Below are 15,923 nucleotides of genomic sequence, written 5' to 3'. Positions count from 1 at the left end.
GCCTGAGTGGTCACCACATACTGAGGCCAAACCCAGCAATGGGGCAGAGACTGAATATGGAAGTGTGACAGCTGTGTTCTAGCAGCTGCCATTGCCAGGCAGAAAGCCACAGAGCTCGGCCTCCTTTCCCCACCCTCCCAGAGCTAGCAGTGGGCCCTAGAAGGAACTGTAGCAGTAAATGTTGAGTTACAAAGTAGAACATCTACAGCCCTGAGAAGTGGAAAGAGTTCCTGAGCTGCACGCACACACTGTGACTAATCCCAGTGATGGGTGGAGATACAGAGGCGAGGCAGATGAGATCTGGCATTCTCCGCTACTAGGAGGAGAACAAAGCCACAAACACACCAGTGACCTCTCCCAATCCACCCTGCCCAACCCATCGAAACTGATCTCAGTAGGGACACCCAGTACACCTGAAGTAGTACAACACTGCCTCTGGCTGCATCTGACTCCATCAGAAAGAGCAATATAAAAATAAGGGGTATACCAGAAGGAGAAGAGAAGTAGAAGGGTACAGAGCCTATTCAAATAAATAGCTACTGAGAACTTCCCAAACCTATGGAAAGAACTAGATCCCCGAGTGCCAAGAAGGAAACAGAACTCCTAATTATTTCAATCCAAAAAGAATTTCTCCAAGGCACATTATATTAAAACTGTCAAAATTAACGACAAAGAATTAAAGACTTCTCAAGTAAGCCAGGGAAAAGAAAGTAACCTATAAAGCAGAGATCCCCAACCCCCAGGCCATAGACTGGTACCAGTCCATGGCCAGTTAGGAACTGGGTCTCACAGCAGGAGGTGAGCGGTGGGCAAGCTAGAGAAACTTCATCTGTATTTACAGCCACTCCCCAGCACTAGCCTCACTGCCTCAGCTCCACCTCAAATCATCAGGCATTAGATTCTTATAGGAGTGCCAGTCCCTAGTGCCAGAAAGATTGGAGACTGCTGCTATAAAGGACACTTAATAATGATAAAGGGAAATGTACATCAAGAAGACAACATTAATATCTATGCTCCCATTCAAGGATCCCCAAAATATATAACACATCTACTAACAGAACTAAAGGGAAAAACTGACAAAAACACAATTATAGTAGAGGACCTGAATACGCCACTGACAGCAATGGATAGATCATCCAAACAGAAAATAAGGAAATAACCTTAAATGACACATTAGACCAACTGGACATAATTGACATGTACAGAGCCTTTCATCTCAAAACACCAGATTATACATTCCTCTCTAGTGCGTGTGGAACATTCTCAAGTTTAGGCCATATGTCAGGACACAAAACTAGCCTCAACAAGTTTAAGAAGATTGAAATCATACCAAGCATATCTCCAACCACAGTGCTTTGAAACGAGATCAGTTGCAAAATGAAAGCAGAAAGAACCACAAATATGTGGAGATTTAAACAACATGCTACTAAAGAACAACTTGGTCAAAGAAGTAAAATGAGAGAGAGATTAAGAGATACATAGAAACAAATGAGAATGAAAATACAACATATCAAAACTTTGTAGATACAGCAAAAGTGGTAATAAGAGGAAAATTTATATCATTACAGGCCTATTTCAAGAAATGAGAAAAATACCAAATAAACAACCTAACATGACATCTTAAAGAACAAATGAAGCCCAAAGTCAGTAGAAGAAAGGAAATGATAAAAATAGAGCAGAATTAAATGAAATAGAGAACAAAAATGCAATAGAAAAAAATTACTGCAACAAAGAGCTGGTTCTTTGAAAAGATTAATAAAATTGACATACCCCTGGCTAGAACCACTAAGGAAAAAAGAGAAAAGACACAAACAGAATCAGAAATGAAAGAGAAAAAGTTACAACAGATAATCATCAAAATACTAAGGATTATACAAGAATACTACGAAAGATTATATGCCACCAAATTCAATAACTAAAAGAAATGAGCAAGTTCTTATAAATATACAACCTTCCTATACTGAATCATGAAGAACTGGAAAAAGAGACATCAACAGTATGGAAATTGAAACAACAATCAAATCTGGTGATGGACAGAGCGGAGGGAGTTTCGGGAGGCTGGGAGAAAGGGGTGAAGGGTTAAAGAAGTACAAATTAGCAGTTGATAGATGGGCACAGGGATGAGGAGCATGGCACAGGAAATGCAGTCAGCAGTAATGTAATGGCTACGTGTAGAACCAGAAGAGAGAAAGAGCAATCAGGAGGATAGTTTCATAAACCATATAAATGTCTAACCAATGCACTGTATGCTTGAAACTAATAATAAAATAAAATTTAATTAAAAACCTCCCAAAATGTAAAAGTCCAGGACCCGAGGGCTTCACTAGTGAATTCTGCCAAACATTCTGATGATTTAATGCCTATTCTCAAATTCTTCCAAAAAAATCGAAGAAGAGGCAATACTTCTAACTCATTTTATGAGGCTAACATTACCCTGAAACAAAACCTGGTAAAGATCACACACACACACACACAAACACACACACACACACACACACACACACACACACACACTATAGACCGATATCTCTGATGAATACAGATGTAAAAATCCTAAAGAAAACACTAGCAAATCAAATATAACAATACATAAAAAAAATTATACATCATGATCAAGAGGGTTTCATTCTAGAGTCACAGGGATGGTTTAACATGCAAATCGATTAATGTGATACACCACATAAAATAAAAGATATAAACCATATGATCATATCAATAGATGCAGGAAAAGCATTTGACAAGATACAATATCCATTTATCATTAAAACACTTAATAAAATAGGTGTTGACAGAAAGAACCTCAACATAAAGGCTATAAATGACAAACTTTCAGCTAACATACTTAATGGTGAAAAACTAAAAACCTTCCAAGATCAGGAACAAGACAAGACTGTCACCTGTCATCACAATTATTCAATAATGTGTTGGAAGTCCTAGCTAGAGAAATAAGGCAAGAGAAAGCAATAAAAGGCATCCAAATTTGGAATGAAGAAGTCAAATTCTCACTTTGCAGATGACACGATTCTCTATATAGAAAACCCTAGAGACTTCACCAAATATATATATTAGAAACAATAAACAAATATAGTAAAGTTTCAGGATACAAAATCAATGTACAAAAATTCATAGTGTTCCTACACACAATAAATTTTTAAAAAAATGAAAAAACCAATTCCTTTTGTGATTTCAAGAAAAAAGAATAAAATACCTAGGACTAAATCAAACAAAACATGTGAAGGACCTATACACTGAAAACTATAAGACATTATTAAAAGAAATTGAAGAAGACAGAGAAATAGGAAGGTATTTTGTGTTCATGGATTGAAAGAATCAACTTAGTTAAAACGGCCATATTACCCAAAGCAATGAACAGATTTAATGTAATTTCCATCACAATCCCAATGCATTAAAAAAAAAAAAGAACCAAAAAAAAAAAAAATAAGAATAAAAAAAAAAAGTCACCAGATATTATGGAACCCAAAGCAATGAACAGATTTAATGTAATTTCCATCACAATCCCAATGGCATTAAAAAATAAATAGAACCAAAAAAAAATAATAAGAAGAATAACAAAAAAAGTCACCAGATATGATGGAACCACAAAAGAGCCTGAATACCCAAAGCAATCCTGAGGAAAAAGAACAAGGCCAGAGGTATCACACTCCCTGACTGCAAGGTATACTACAAAGTGACAGTAATTTAAACAGAATGGTATTGGCAGTTAAACAGACACACAGACCAATGGATGAGAACTGAAAACCCAGAAATAAACCCCCGTATATATGGACAAATAATTTCGATAAAGGAGCCAAAAACATATAACGGAGAAAAGAAAGCCTCTTTAGCAAGTGGTGCTGGAAAAATTGGAAAGCTACATGCAAAAGAATTGAGACTATACTGCTACCTGTCACCCTACACCAAAATTAACTCAAAACGGATCGAAGACCTAAATATAAGACCTAAAACAATAAATTGCATAGAGGAAAACATAGGCACTAAACTCTTTTACCTTGATTTTAGAGAGGATTTTATGAATTTGACCTCAAAGCAAGTAAAATCAAAAATAAATGAATGGTACTATATAAAACTGAAAAGCTTCTACACAGCAAAATAAACCATCAACAAAACAAAGAGACAACCAACTGAAATGGAGAAGATAATTGTAAACAATACCTTTGACGAAGGGCTAATATCCAAAATATACGAAGAACTCATACAACTCAACAACAAAAACAATACAATTAAAAAATGGACAGAAGACTTGAACAGACTCTTATCCAAAGAAGTCATACAAAGATGCTCAATTTCACTAGGTATTAGGAAAATGTAAATCAAAACCACAATGAGATACCACCTCATGCCTATTAGAATGGCTATCAGCAACAGGACAAGTAATAACAGGTGTTTGAGAGGTTATAGGGGAAAAGGACCCCTCAGACACTGCTGGTAGGAATGTAAATTGGTACAGCCGCTATGGAACATAGTATGGATGTTTCTCAAAAAATTAAGAAAAGAATTACCATATGACCCAACAATCTTTCTTCTGGATATTTACCAAAAAAAAAAAAAAAACTTGAAAAGATTTATTCATAAAGATAGATGCACCCCAATGTTCATTGCAATGTTATTTACGGTGTCCAAGACATGGAAACAATTGAAGTATCCTACAATAAATGATTGGATAAAGAAAAGCTGGTACATATTTATAATGGAATATTACTCAGTCATAAGAAAAGATGAAATACTGCTATTTGTGGCAACACGGATGGATCTTGAGTTGCTATGTGAAATAAATCAGAAAAAGTTGAGAACCATATGATTTCATTTCTATGTGGGATATAAAACTGAAAGGAACAAACCAACAAGACAAACAACAACTCCACAGACAATAAAAGGAAAATAATTTATAATACAATATTTTAATATGTAAGAACTTGGGCTCAATGAAAGATAAAGAGGGTCAAATATATGGTGAAGAAAGGTGATTTGACTGGGTGGTGAACACAATGCAATATACAGATGATGTATTATAAAATTGTACACTTGAAACCTATATAATTTTATTAACCAATGTCACCTCAATAAATTTAATTAAATAACTTTTCAGGTTAGAAAAATAGTTTTCGATGAAATTAAGTAAACTTGCCAAAAGTCACACAGCTAATTAATAGAATAGCCTCGATTTATCCAGAATATCTGTTTTCAAGTTTTTAACCTTAGGTTTTATATCTTAATGGAATGATGTTTCTTCCCATTCCTCATGAAATGGAGACTCCAAAGTCATGCATGTGTACCTTGAAGACCACATTTCCTTTTGATTCTTGCTAAGATCATTTGATAACGAGAACATTGAATTGTGGGTTTTATGCTTCTTAGTGCTTTGAGGAGGTGGTATTTAGGGGCTAAAATATTTTAAGGGGTCAGATTTAAAAGTAGAAAAAATGAATGGAGCTCTTAAAGTGCATATCTTGTGTGAACTTATACAAGGGTAAATGCCCAAGAAAAATGTAGAGAATTTACTCCTATCTTATTGTGAGGATTAATTCTGCTAATAATGTACACAAGTGTGCTTACAGTGCATGATACAACATTTATTAGTTATTGCTATCTTCCACATGCTATGCTCTTTTGCAAGTTGCAAAATCTAGAACTTTTTTCCCCATCTGGGTTTAAATGAGTTTCAGATACAGTTCTCAGAGAATGCCACAAGGTTCCTGATTTAACTCATGGGTTGAATTTAGTTTAGGGATTTTGTTGTGGTTTTGTTTTTCATTTTTAACATTGTTTGTACTACCTCAGAGTTTTACTTGTAATTTAATTTGTCACTCTTCTTTTGCACCCTTATTTTCAAAATTTGCCTCAAATCCAGAATGTCCAGAGAAAATAAGACCATTTCAAAAAGAAATATTTACTATCTCGATTTTCATATACCAATCCTTCTTTGATATCTATCATTTTGATGATTTTAATTTTTTTTCTATTTAAGACTTTGGAGTGCTAGTTGCTGGAGTTGAGTAGCCCTATAAATACAGTAAAACTGAATTTGAACCACTGGTAATTTGAATTTTATAAAAATTCTGTTACAGTATATGTGGTTATTAGGGGGGTAAGTTTCAACTAATTTAAGGACACATGTGTTTGTTATACAGTAGATTTCTCTTCTTTATTCTTCGGGAATGAGATTTTGTGATGGTCTCTGAAAAGCCATTAGGACTGTCTAAGTTGAATTTTGTTCATGGTATTTACATTGGTCTCATTCATATTTCACAATGCTATCTTTTCTAATCACCTTTCACTCATTCTGATCATCATCCAAAGAACAGAAATGTTGATTTCTAACAGATAAGATGATCGAGTTCTGTCAACAAAGATTGCTGTAAAAATTTAACATAACGGGTGTAGAAAGTATAGTATATTATTTTTCTCTGGGCTTGTTGCTGCCTAATTTCTAATAAATTAGTTTTGCTTTATTCTGGCATACAAAATATGAGAGTTTATTTTTCTGGCTAGATACATCAAATTTGGCTAACTGATTATACCTACACTAATCTTTATATCAAGAGAATATAACCTAGAAATATGGGTTGGAGATTTGTGCTGTGGTTGGACACCATTCTGTGGCCTGGCTTATATGCTTTATACCGTGTATTTAAATGGAAGTAGCCTGACCCTGGAATCAGGTACTCTGGTACCTATAGTGGAGGGTAAAGAGAAGAAAGGAAAGCTTAAGGGGAAACTTAAGAGATCTAGAAGGGAGAAAGGACTGGGGTGTTGAGAGTTAATGAGGAATGAAATCCCTTAGTGTTCAGGGTTTACTTGTCAAACACCTTCAAACACAGCAGCCTCAGAAACAGGTTAGGTGAATCCCCACATAAGTTTTGATTTGGGGCATTGCAAGGGATTGTTGGTGATGATGGTAGATTTGCTGTATTAGTAATAATAGTTATTTTTCTTGAGAGATCAGCCCTGTTAGGAAGGTATTATATAGCCCCATATTGTAGATGAGAAAACTCAGGTATAGAAAAACAAGGAAACTTGCACAAGATAACACTGCTAATAAATGGCAGGGTTTACACTCAGATCTGTTTCCGGAGCCTGTTTGCTCAAATATTATTACATATGCCACTTCTCACTGGGCTTGTTTAAGTCCTAGCTCTGTCAGAGACTTGCTGAGTGGTTTTGGCTCTTTATTTTTTTCTTAGTTTTAGTCATTTTTATTTGTACAAGGCTGACGTTGATCACTAAATTATACCTATAATCCTTATGATTCTACTCTTTTAAATTTGTGCTTATTCTTTCTTTATGCATCCTCCTTATCTCTAAAACATACTTCCATTGAAGGCTATATTTAAGAATCTTTCTAAGCCCTATATCCTATTGATTAAAGTTCTTCATTTGGAGACAAATATTCTATGTGAACTGCCTTAGGAAGTTTCAATTTTCATAAAAGAAGGCTTATAAAATGCAAATTAAGAAGTGTAGAAAAGCAATTAGAAAGATTGATTTCTAGCATGACAATGTGAGGGTCTATACTGATTCACTTCTCAGTGGAACTGGTGGAAATTATTTTTAAAAAAGCAATTAAAACCTCTGGAAATTTTTCTAAGGGCAAACAGCAAATAGAAAACAAATCTGTTCAAGAAAATATATGAAAATTCTGTAAAAATCTGTGGTATTTGAACCAAGACCAGGACTGCACTCTTCCTACTCCATCCAAGGTCAGTGAATCAGAGACTATATTCTAGAGTCTAGACTGCTGTAGCCAAGAGCTCAGGCTTCCTTTCCTCCCACCTTCCAGGCCAAGGGCTTCTTTCAAGTAGAGCAGGGCATCCACATTTCTTATCTTTTCCCTAGCTATGCATTACTGAGGCTAAGTCCCAGTGAGTGAGGTTGACAGAGGGGGCCTCCCTTCTTCCCAGCCTCCCGTCATGGAATGGAGGCTTTACTTTGGCGTCATTGGCTGGAAAGACTGGGGCCCTGACCACTCTTGCCACAGCTTGTGATGTGATGGTTCTATGCTAGTAAAAGACCTCACACTGCTGCCACTCCCTCCACTGAGTGCTGAACTATCATGGAGGTGTCACTCAGAGAGAAGCATGCCATTGTCCCTGTCACCAGCTCCAGAGCCTTGGCTCAGATTTTCCTAGATGAAGGAGCAGACCATAAAATAGTTTCTAGTCTCTCCTCAAGGTAACTGAATTTATTTGTAACAGGTCTAAAAGTGCTCTCAAGAACAGTGAAAAGTGTAGTGAAAAGCAAGGGAGAGGAGAATCAAGAAACAGGCTAAATTTTAGACAGGCTAGGTAGGTTGCAGAAGAGAACTAGTGAATGAAACATGGAGGAACCCTTCTAAAGTCAGAATATCCAACTTTAGTTTGTAGAGCAATTTCTGCCCCGGGGGATTGTTGAAAGCAATTGAGCAATCAGCCCGTAATTAGTTTAACAGCTGGGTGCAGTTTTCCTAGGAAAGCGAGGAAGAGACCCCTTTCTAAACCTCTGTTATCCCTGGATGATTGTGGGCATACGAGAAGCTATAATTCCCTGAGAAGCAATATTGTTCTTTAACACTGGGAGAAGTAAAGCTCACTAAAATAATTCAGCCAGTCACTAAACAAATAAATAAGCAATTAACAATAAGCCCTAGGTGGGGGAGGTCAGTACCCAGAGTTGTTGCAATATATTAAAATGTCCAGTTTCCAAAAAAATAGTCACGAGACACAGAAAACAAAAAGCAAACTGGCAAAAGTAAACCCAACCATATAATAACATTAAATGTGAATGGATTAAACAGTACAGTCAAAAGGTAGATATGCTGGACAAAAACCAACTATACACCACTTACAGGAGACATTTTAGATTTAAAATACAAATACGTGGAAAGTAAACAGATGACAAAAGGTGGAGAGGGTATAATAAATATAAGCAAAAGTAGACTTTATGGCAAAACTTATTAGAGATAAAGAGGTTCATTTTATAATAAGAAAAGGGTCAATCCCTCAGCAAGACAAACAATTATAAACATGCACCTAACAACAGCTCCAAATACAGGCAGCAAAAAGTGACAGAATTGAAAGGATAGAAAGTTAGACAATAATGTCTGGGGACTCAATACCCCACTTTCAATAATGGGTAGAATAACTAGGAAGAAAATCAAAGACATAAAACGCTTGAATAACACTATAATCCAACTAGACCTAACAGACTTATATAGAGCACTATCCAATAACAGAAGAATACACATTTCTTCTCAAGCACACATGGGATAGTCTTCAGAATATATTCTATGCAAAGCCATAAAATAAGTTTTGATATATTTAGAGAGATTGAAATATGCAGAGTATGTTCTACCACTGTAGTGAAATGAAATTGGAAACCAATAACAGGAGGAAATTGGCAGATTTACAGTTATGTAGAAGTTAAACAATACTCTAGGTTAACAATTAGATTAAAAAGAAATAAGAGACATTATAAAATACATTGAGATGAATAAAGATGAAACAACATACCAAACTTTATGATTAGCAAAGACAGTGCTCAAAATTTATAGTTGTAAATACCTATATAAAAAAGGAAGAAAGCTCTCAAAGCAATAATCTAACCTCCCACCTTAGGAAATTGGAAAAAGAAGAGCCAACAAAACCCAAAGCAGGGAGAAGGGAAGAAATAATAAAAATTAGAGTGAAAATAAATAAGATAGAGAATAAAAAAAAAATAGAGAATATTAGTGCAACTCAAAATTGGTTTTATGAGATCAACAAAGTGGATAAATCTTTAGCTATGTTAAAGATTCAAATTACTAAAATCAGGAATGTGATACATCACTACCTACCTTTCAGAAATAAAAAGGATTATTAAGAAATACTGTGAGCAATGGTGTATTATTCTGCCATAACAAAATGCCACAGACTGGGAGGTTTAAACAACAGAAGTTTATTTTTTCACAGTTCTAGATACTGGAAGTCTAAGATCAAGGTGCTGGAAGAGGTGATTTCTTCTGAGGTCTCCTTGGCTTATAGACAGCAGCCTTCTTGATATTTCCTTGCATGACCTCTTTGTGAGTGTGCTTCCCTGATGTCTTTTCTTAAGACACTATCATATTGGATTATGGTCCCACCCTTGTGACCTCATTTAAACTTAATTCATCTCCAAATAGTCGTGTTTGGGGTTGGCTCCTGAACATATGAGAGTACACAATTCAATTCATAGCATCACATGCCAACAAATTAAATAACATACATTCGATGAACAAATTCCTAGAAAAACACAAACTGTCGAAACTGACTAAGAATAAATAGGAAGTCTGGATAGACCTGTTATAACAAGTGTTACAAATTGCATAGTTGTGTCACCCAAAATAATTCATATGTTGAAACTACAATCCTCAATGGGATGGTATTAGGAGGTGAGGGCTTGGGGGGCGGTAATTAGGTTTAGATGAGGTCGTAAGGGTGGAGCCCCCATGATCGAATTAGTGTCCTAAGAAGAGAGACTAGATAGAGCTTACTCTTTACTCACATGTGAGGAAACAATGAAAAGACAGCTGTCTGCAAGCCAGGAAGAGATCCCTCACCAGATACTGAATCTGCCAACAGTCCATATATATCTTGGACTTCCCAGCCTCCAGAACTGTTTACTTTTTAACTACCTAGTCTATGATATTTTATTACATAACCATGAACTAACTAAGACAACAAGTAAAGAAATTGAATTTATAATTTTAAAACATCCCACAAAGAAAACCTCAATCCTAGATGGTTTCACTGGTGAATCCCATCAAATATTTAGAGAAAAATTAACACTTATTCTTCAAAAACTATTGCAGAAAATAGAAGAGAAAGAAGCACTTTCCAACTCATTCTATGAGGCCAGTATTACACAGATACCAAAATCTAACAAAGACATCACAAGAAAACTACAGACCAGTATTCTTTTTGAGTATAGGTACAAAAGTTATTTAAAAAATACCAGCAAACCAAATCCAGTAACATATAAAAAGGTATAGACATGCACCATGATCAAGTGAGATTTATCCCAGGAAAGCAGTTTGGTTTAAGATCTAAAAATAAATCAATGTAATAAAATACTAATAGAAGAAAATGAAAACTGCATAATTGTCATTAGAATTATAAAAATCATTTGACAAGATTCTATACCCATTCTTGATTTAAAAAAATAAAAATAAAAATAAAACATGCAGCAAACTAGAAATAGAAGGGAACTTCTTCAAGCTGATAAAGGGCGCCTATGAAAAACTCGCAGTTAATATCATATTAAATAGAGAAATGCTGAATACTTAAGATCCTCTTAAGATCAGGAACAAGACAGGATTTCTGCCCTCTCCACTTCTATTCAACATTGTCCTGGAGTCCCAACACAGGCATTTATTTAGTCAAGAAAAATAAACAAAAGTTATCCAGAGTGGAAAGGAAAAAGTAAAATTATCTCTGTTCAGACATTACATTATCTTCTATGTGTAAAATCTTAAAGAAAGCTTTTAAAAAGTATTAGAATAAATGAACAACTACAACAGATTTGCATTATACCTGATCCAATATGTGAAAATCAGTTATATTCTTATACACTATCAGTGAAGAATCCAAAAATAAAATCACGAAAGCAATTCCATTTACAATAGCATAAAAAAAATAACATACTTAGGAATAAATTTAACATACTTAAAAATAAGTCCTATGCAGGACTTGTTGTTAAACTTATTTCTAAGTATGTATGTATGTATGTATGTATGTATGTATGTATGTATGTATTCCTAAGTATTTATTGTTGAATGAAAATGAAATTAAAGACAACCTAAATAAATAGAAAGATATCCCGTGTTCATGGTTGGAAATTTAACTTTGGGTGGGAAATACACATTGCAATATACATGATTTATTATTGAATTGTATACTTGAAACCTATTTAATTTTATAAACCAATGTCACTCCAATAATTTTAATTGAAAAGAAAATAAAATGGCAACACACTCAAGTTTATCTATAGATTCAATATGATCTCTAGCAAAATCCCAACTGGCTTTTTTTGCTGAAATTTCAGAACTTCATATAAAAGTGCAAGGAACCCAAAATAGCCAAAAACGATCCTGAAAAAAACAAAGTTGGAGGACTTACAAGCCCCAGTTTCAAGGTTTACTAAAAGCTACTGTATGTAAGTAAGACTATAGTACTGACATAAAGATAAACATATAAATCAATGGAATAACATTGAGAATCAGAAATGAACCATACATCTATAATCAGTTGATTTTTGACAATGATGCCAAAACTGTTCAATAGGGGAAAGAATAGTCCTTTCAATTAATAGTACTAGGACAACCAGATACCCACATGTGAAAGAATGAAGTTAGATCACTGCATAACACTACATAGAAAAATTAATTCAAAACACATCAAAGACCTAAAAGTAAAGCTAAAATTATAAAACTTCGAAGAAAACCTAGATGTAAATATTTGTCACATTAGATTATGTAATAGTTTCTTAGATATGACATCTAAAGCACAAGAAACCAAGGAAAAAATATATAAAATGGACTTTGTCAAAATTCGCCATTTTTGTGCTTCAAAGTATCTTATCAAGAAAATGAAAAAAAGGGAGAAAAAATGGCATAGATGATAGAGGCTCTGTTAATCCTTCTGGCAACCAAATCAAAGTGGTGACAGAAACAAGGAGCAAATAGCAAGGAAAATCACCTGGGATCTAGATGAACAAACCATACAACTAGGGAGAGAACTAAGAAATCACCCTGCAATGGCGGAAGGTAAGACAGGGTGAGGATGCGAGGGCAAGACTGCTCGGTCTCCAGTAGTAGAGTGGGGACAGAAGCTGCAGCAGCAGCAGTTGGAGATGCCTCTTAAAGGGGCTGTGTCCGCACGCAGACTTTCACTGTGATGGACCTGTTTGCTCTGAGCACCAGTGCAGGTTCGGCTGCGCAGGGGGCACCAAGGACTTACAGGGGATCACTGAGTTGACGGAGCAAGGGCCCAGGTGAGATTCATTCTGTACAGAAGTGCTAGGGGTATCTATTGTTCCTCTCTTGAGCCCTACCCTCTCCTAGTGGGTGGACTCAGCACCACCACAGCAGAGACATCATTAAACTGGGTAACAGTGGACACTCTGCCCAGAGGACTCCCTGAAACTCGGCTTCCCCCAAATCATGGCGCCATCCAAGCCACATCCAGGTGTGTCCTCGCTTAGTCAATTGCTCCCTGCTGAGCAGCACCTAGACTTACACTGGTAGCAGCTGGCCTTGGTGCTGGTGTGGCCTTTTGAGGCAACTATAAACACAGCATCTATGGATTGCTTGCTGAATCTTAACAGGAGGCCCCAGAGGGGCCCATGCTGGGGCTAAACTTGGCCTGAAGTTGAACCTCTCTCAGAACTGTGCCACTGGACATCTATCACACAAAGCCGCACTAATAAGACTGGGAGACTTAAGAGCTTTGCTTAGTACATAGAAACAAACAGAAAGACAGCTAAAATGGAAAGACAAAGAAGCAGAAACCATATGAGAGAACAGAACAGAGATACAGAAATAATGAAGTCAAACAATCTAACAGATGCAGAGTTCAAAACAGTGGTTATAAAGATGCTCAGTGAACTTATTGGAAGTGTAGATGAACTCAGTGAGAACTTTAACAAAGAGATAAAAAACATAAAAATAAAAATGGAAATTATAAAAGGGAACCAGTCAGAAATGAAGAACACGTTATCTGAGATGAAGAGTATATTAGAGAGAATCAACAGAGAGGATAAAAAAGAGGATCGAACCACTGTTAAAGAGGATAGGGAAACCAAGGACACTCAATCAGAATGGCAAGGAAAAAGAAGTCAAGAATATAATAATAATTTTAGGAGCCTATGGGACACTATTAAATGTAAAAATATCCATGTCGTAGGGGTACAAAAAAAAAAAAAAAACAAAATGTTGAAGAGCTATTCGAAGAAATAATGATGGAAAATTTCTCTAACCTGGTGAAGGAAATAGACATAAAATCCCAGGAAGCTCAGAGAGTACCAAATACCAAGAACCCAAAGAGGCCCACACCAAGACACATCATAATTAAAATGTCAGAGGTTAAATACAAAGACAGAATCTTAAAAGCAGCAAGAGAAAAGCAGTGAGTTACCCACAAAGTAGCACTCATAAGACTGACAGCTGATTTCTCAAAAGAAACTATGCAGGACAGAAGGGCTTGGCACAAAGTACTCAATGTGATGAAAACCTAGGATCTACAACCAAGAATATTTTATCTAGCAAAGCTATCATTTAGAGTTGAAGGACAGATAAAGAGCTTCCCAGACAAAAATAAGCTAAAGGAATATGTCAACACCAAGCCATAATTACAGAAAGTGTTGGAGGAACTTCTTTAAGAAGAAAAAACATGTATCAGAAACAGGAATAAAGAATGGTAATAACTGCATATCTATCAACAAATACATCGAATTTAAAAGAATTAAGTGCTCCAACCAAAGGATAGGGTGGCTGAATGGATGAGAAAACAAGACCCCTACACATGCTGCCTACAAGAGACTCACTTCAGATTAAAAGACACACAGAGACTAAAAGGAAGGGGATGGAAAAAGATATTGCCTTGATGGACGTAGAGGGTATTGCACTGAATGAAGCAAGTCAGATAGAGAAAGACAAATACCATATGATTTCACATACATGTTGAATCTAAAGAACAAAATAAACAACAACAACAACAAAAACGGAAACAATCTCATAGATACACAGAATATTTTGAGGGATACTAGATGGGAGAGGGGTTGAGGGGACAAAAAAAGGCAAAGGGATTAAGAAGTACAAATGAACAGTTGCAGAATAGACATGGAAATGTAGAGTGTAGCATGGGGAAAATGTTTAATAATGTAATAAATATGTAAGGGAGAGAAGGGTACTAGATTTAGTGGGGTGATCACTTTGTGAGTTATGTGGATCTCTGACCACTGTGCTATACAATTGAAACTGGTATATTATTGTATGCTAACTATAATTGAAAAAAAACATTGAATTTTACAATGTAAATACAAGCAACTAATTATCTATTATATTTTAATAAAGAGGGAATTTTTTTTTAAAGTGTAAAGCTATCCCACAGAATGGGAGAAAAATAGTTGCAAATTACATATCTGATAAGGGCCTAGTATCCAGAATATATATAAGGAAATTTTACATCTTAACAACAAAAGATAAGCAACCCAATTAAAAAGTGGGCTAAGGATCTGAATAAATATTTCTTCAAAGAACATAAGCAAATAGCCAATAAACACATGAAAAGTTAGTCAACATCATTAGTAATTAGGGGAATGCATATCAAAATCACAATGAGATACTACTTTCCACCTACTAGGATGACTATAATAATAAAGAAGTGTCGGAAACCAGCCGACCAAGTCAAACCAGGTCCCTGAATGGGGGAGCGGGGACTGAGAAAAAAGAGAAGACAGACAGGGTGCAGGAGGGAGAACAGATCTCACAACTGTCTCTCCGAGTTTATTTCTTAGGCTCCTTTTTATACATATTCTGTTCCTTTGTGTATCCCAGGATAACATAGTTAAAGTAACATCTTGAAGATCAAGGTACAATCGAAACTCCCTTCTTACTTCCTGTTTCTAATCTTAATCTTCTTCCTCCTGAAATTCCTCAGAACCAGCTTTTTCCCTTTTATATGCAAGCAGGACTCCCAAGATAATCCATACACTCCTTTGAATTTTGGGAGCTTCACTTAACCCTTTAGCTCCCTACAAAGAAGACAAACTAACAAATATTCAGTTGTAAAGTAATTTGAACCTTCACACATGGCTAATGAGAATGTAAAATTGTGCAGCTGCTTTGGAAAACAGCTTGACAATTTCTCAAGAAGTTAAACATAGAGTTAGCATATTCTGGTAATTCCACTCCA

Source organism: Pteropus alecto, unplaced genomic scaffold (assembly GCF_000325575.1).
Source record: "Pteropus alecto unplaced genomic scaffold, ASM32557v1 scaffold1244, whole genome shotgun sequence".
Classification (NCBI taxonomy): Eukaryota; Metazoa; Chordata; class Mammalia; order Chiroptera; family Pteropodidae; genus Pteropus; species Pteropus alecto.
The sequence above is the reverse complement of the archived record's forward strand: the minus strand, read 5'-3'. Positions refer to the sequence as shown.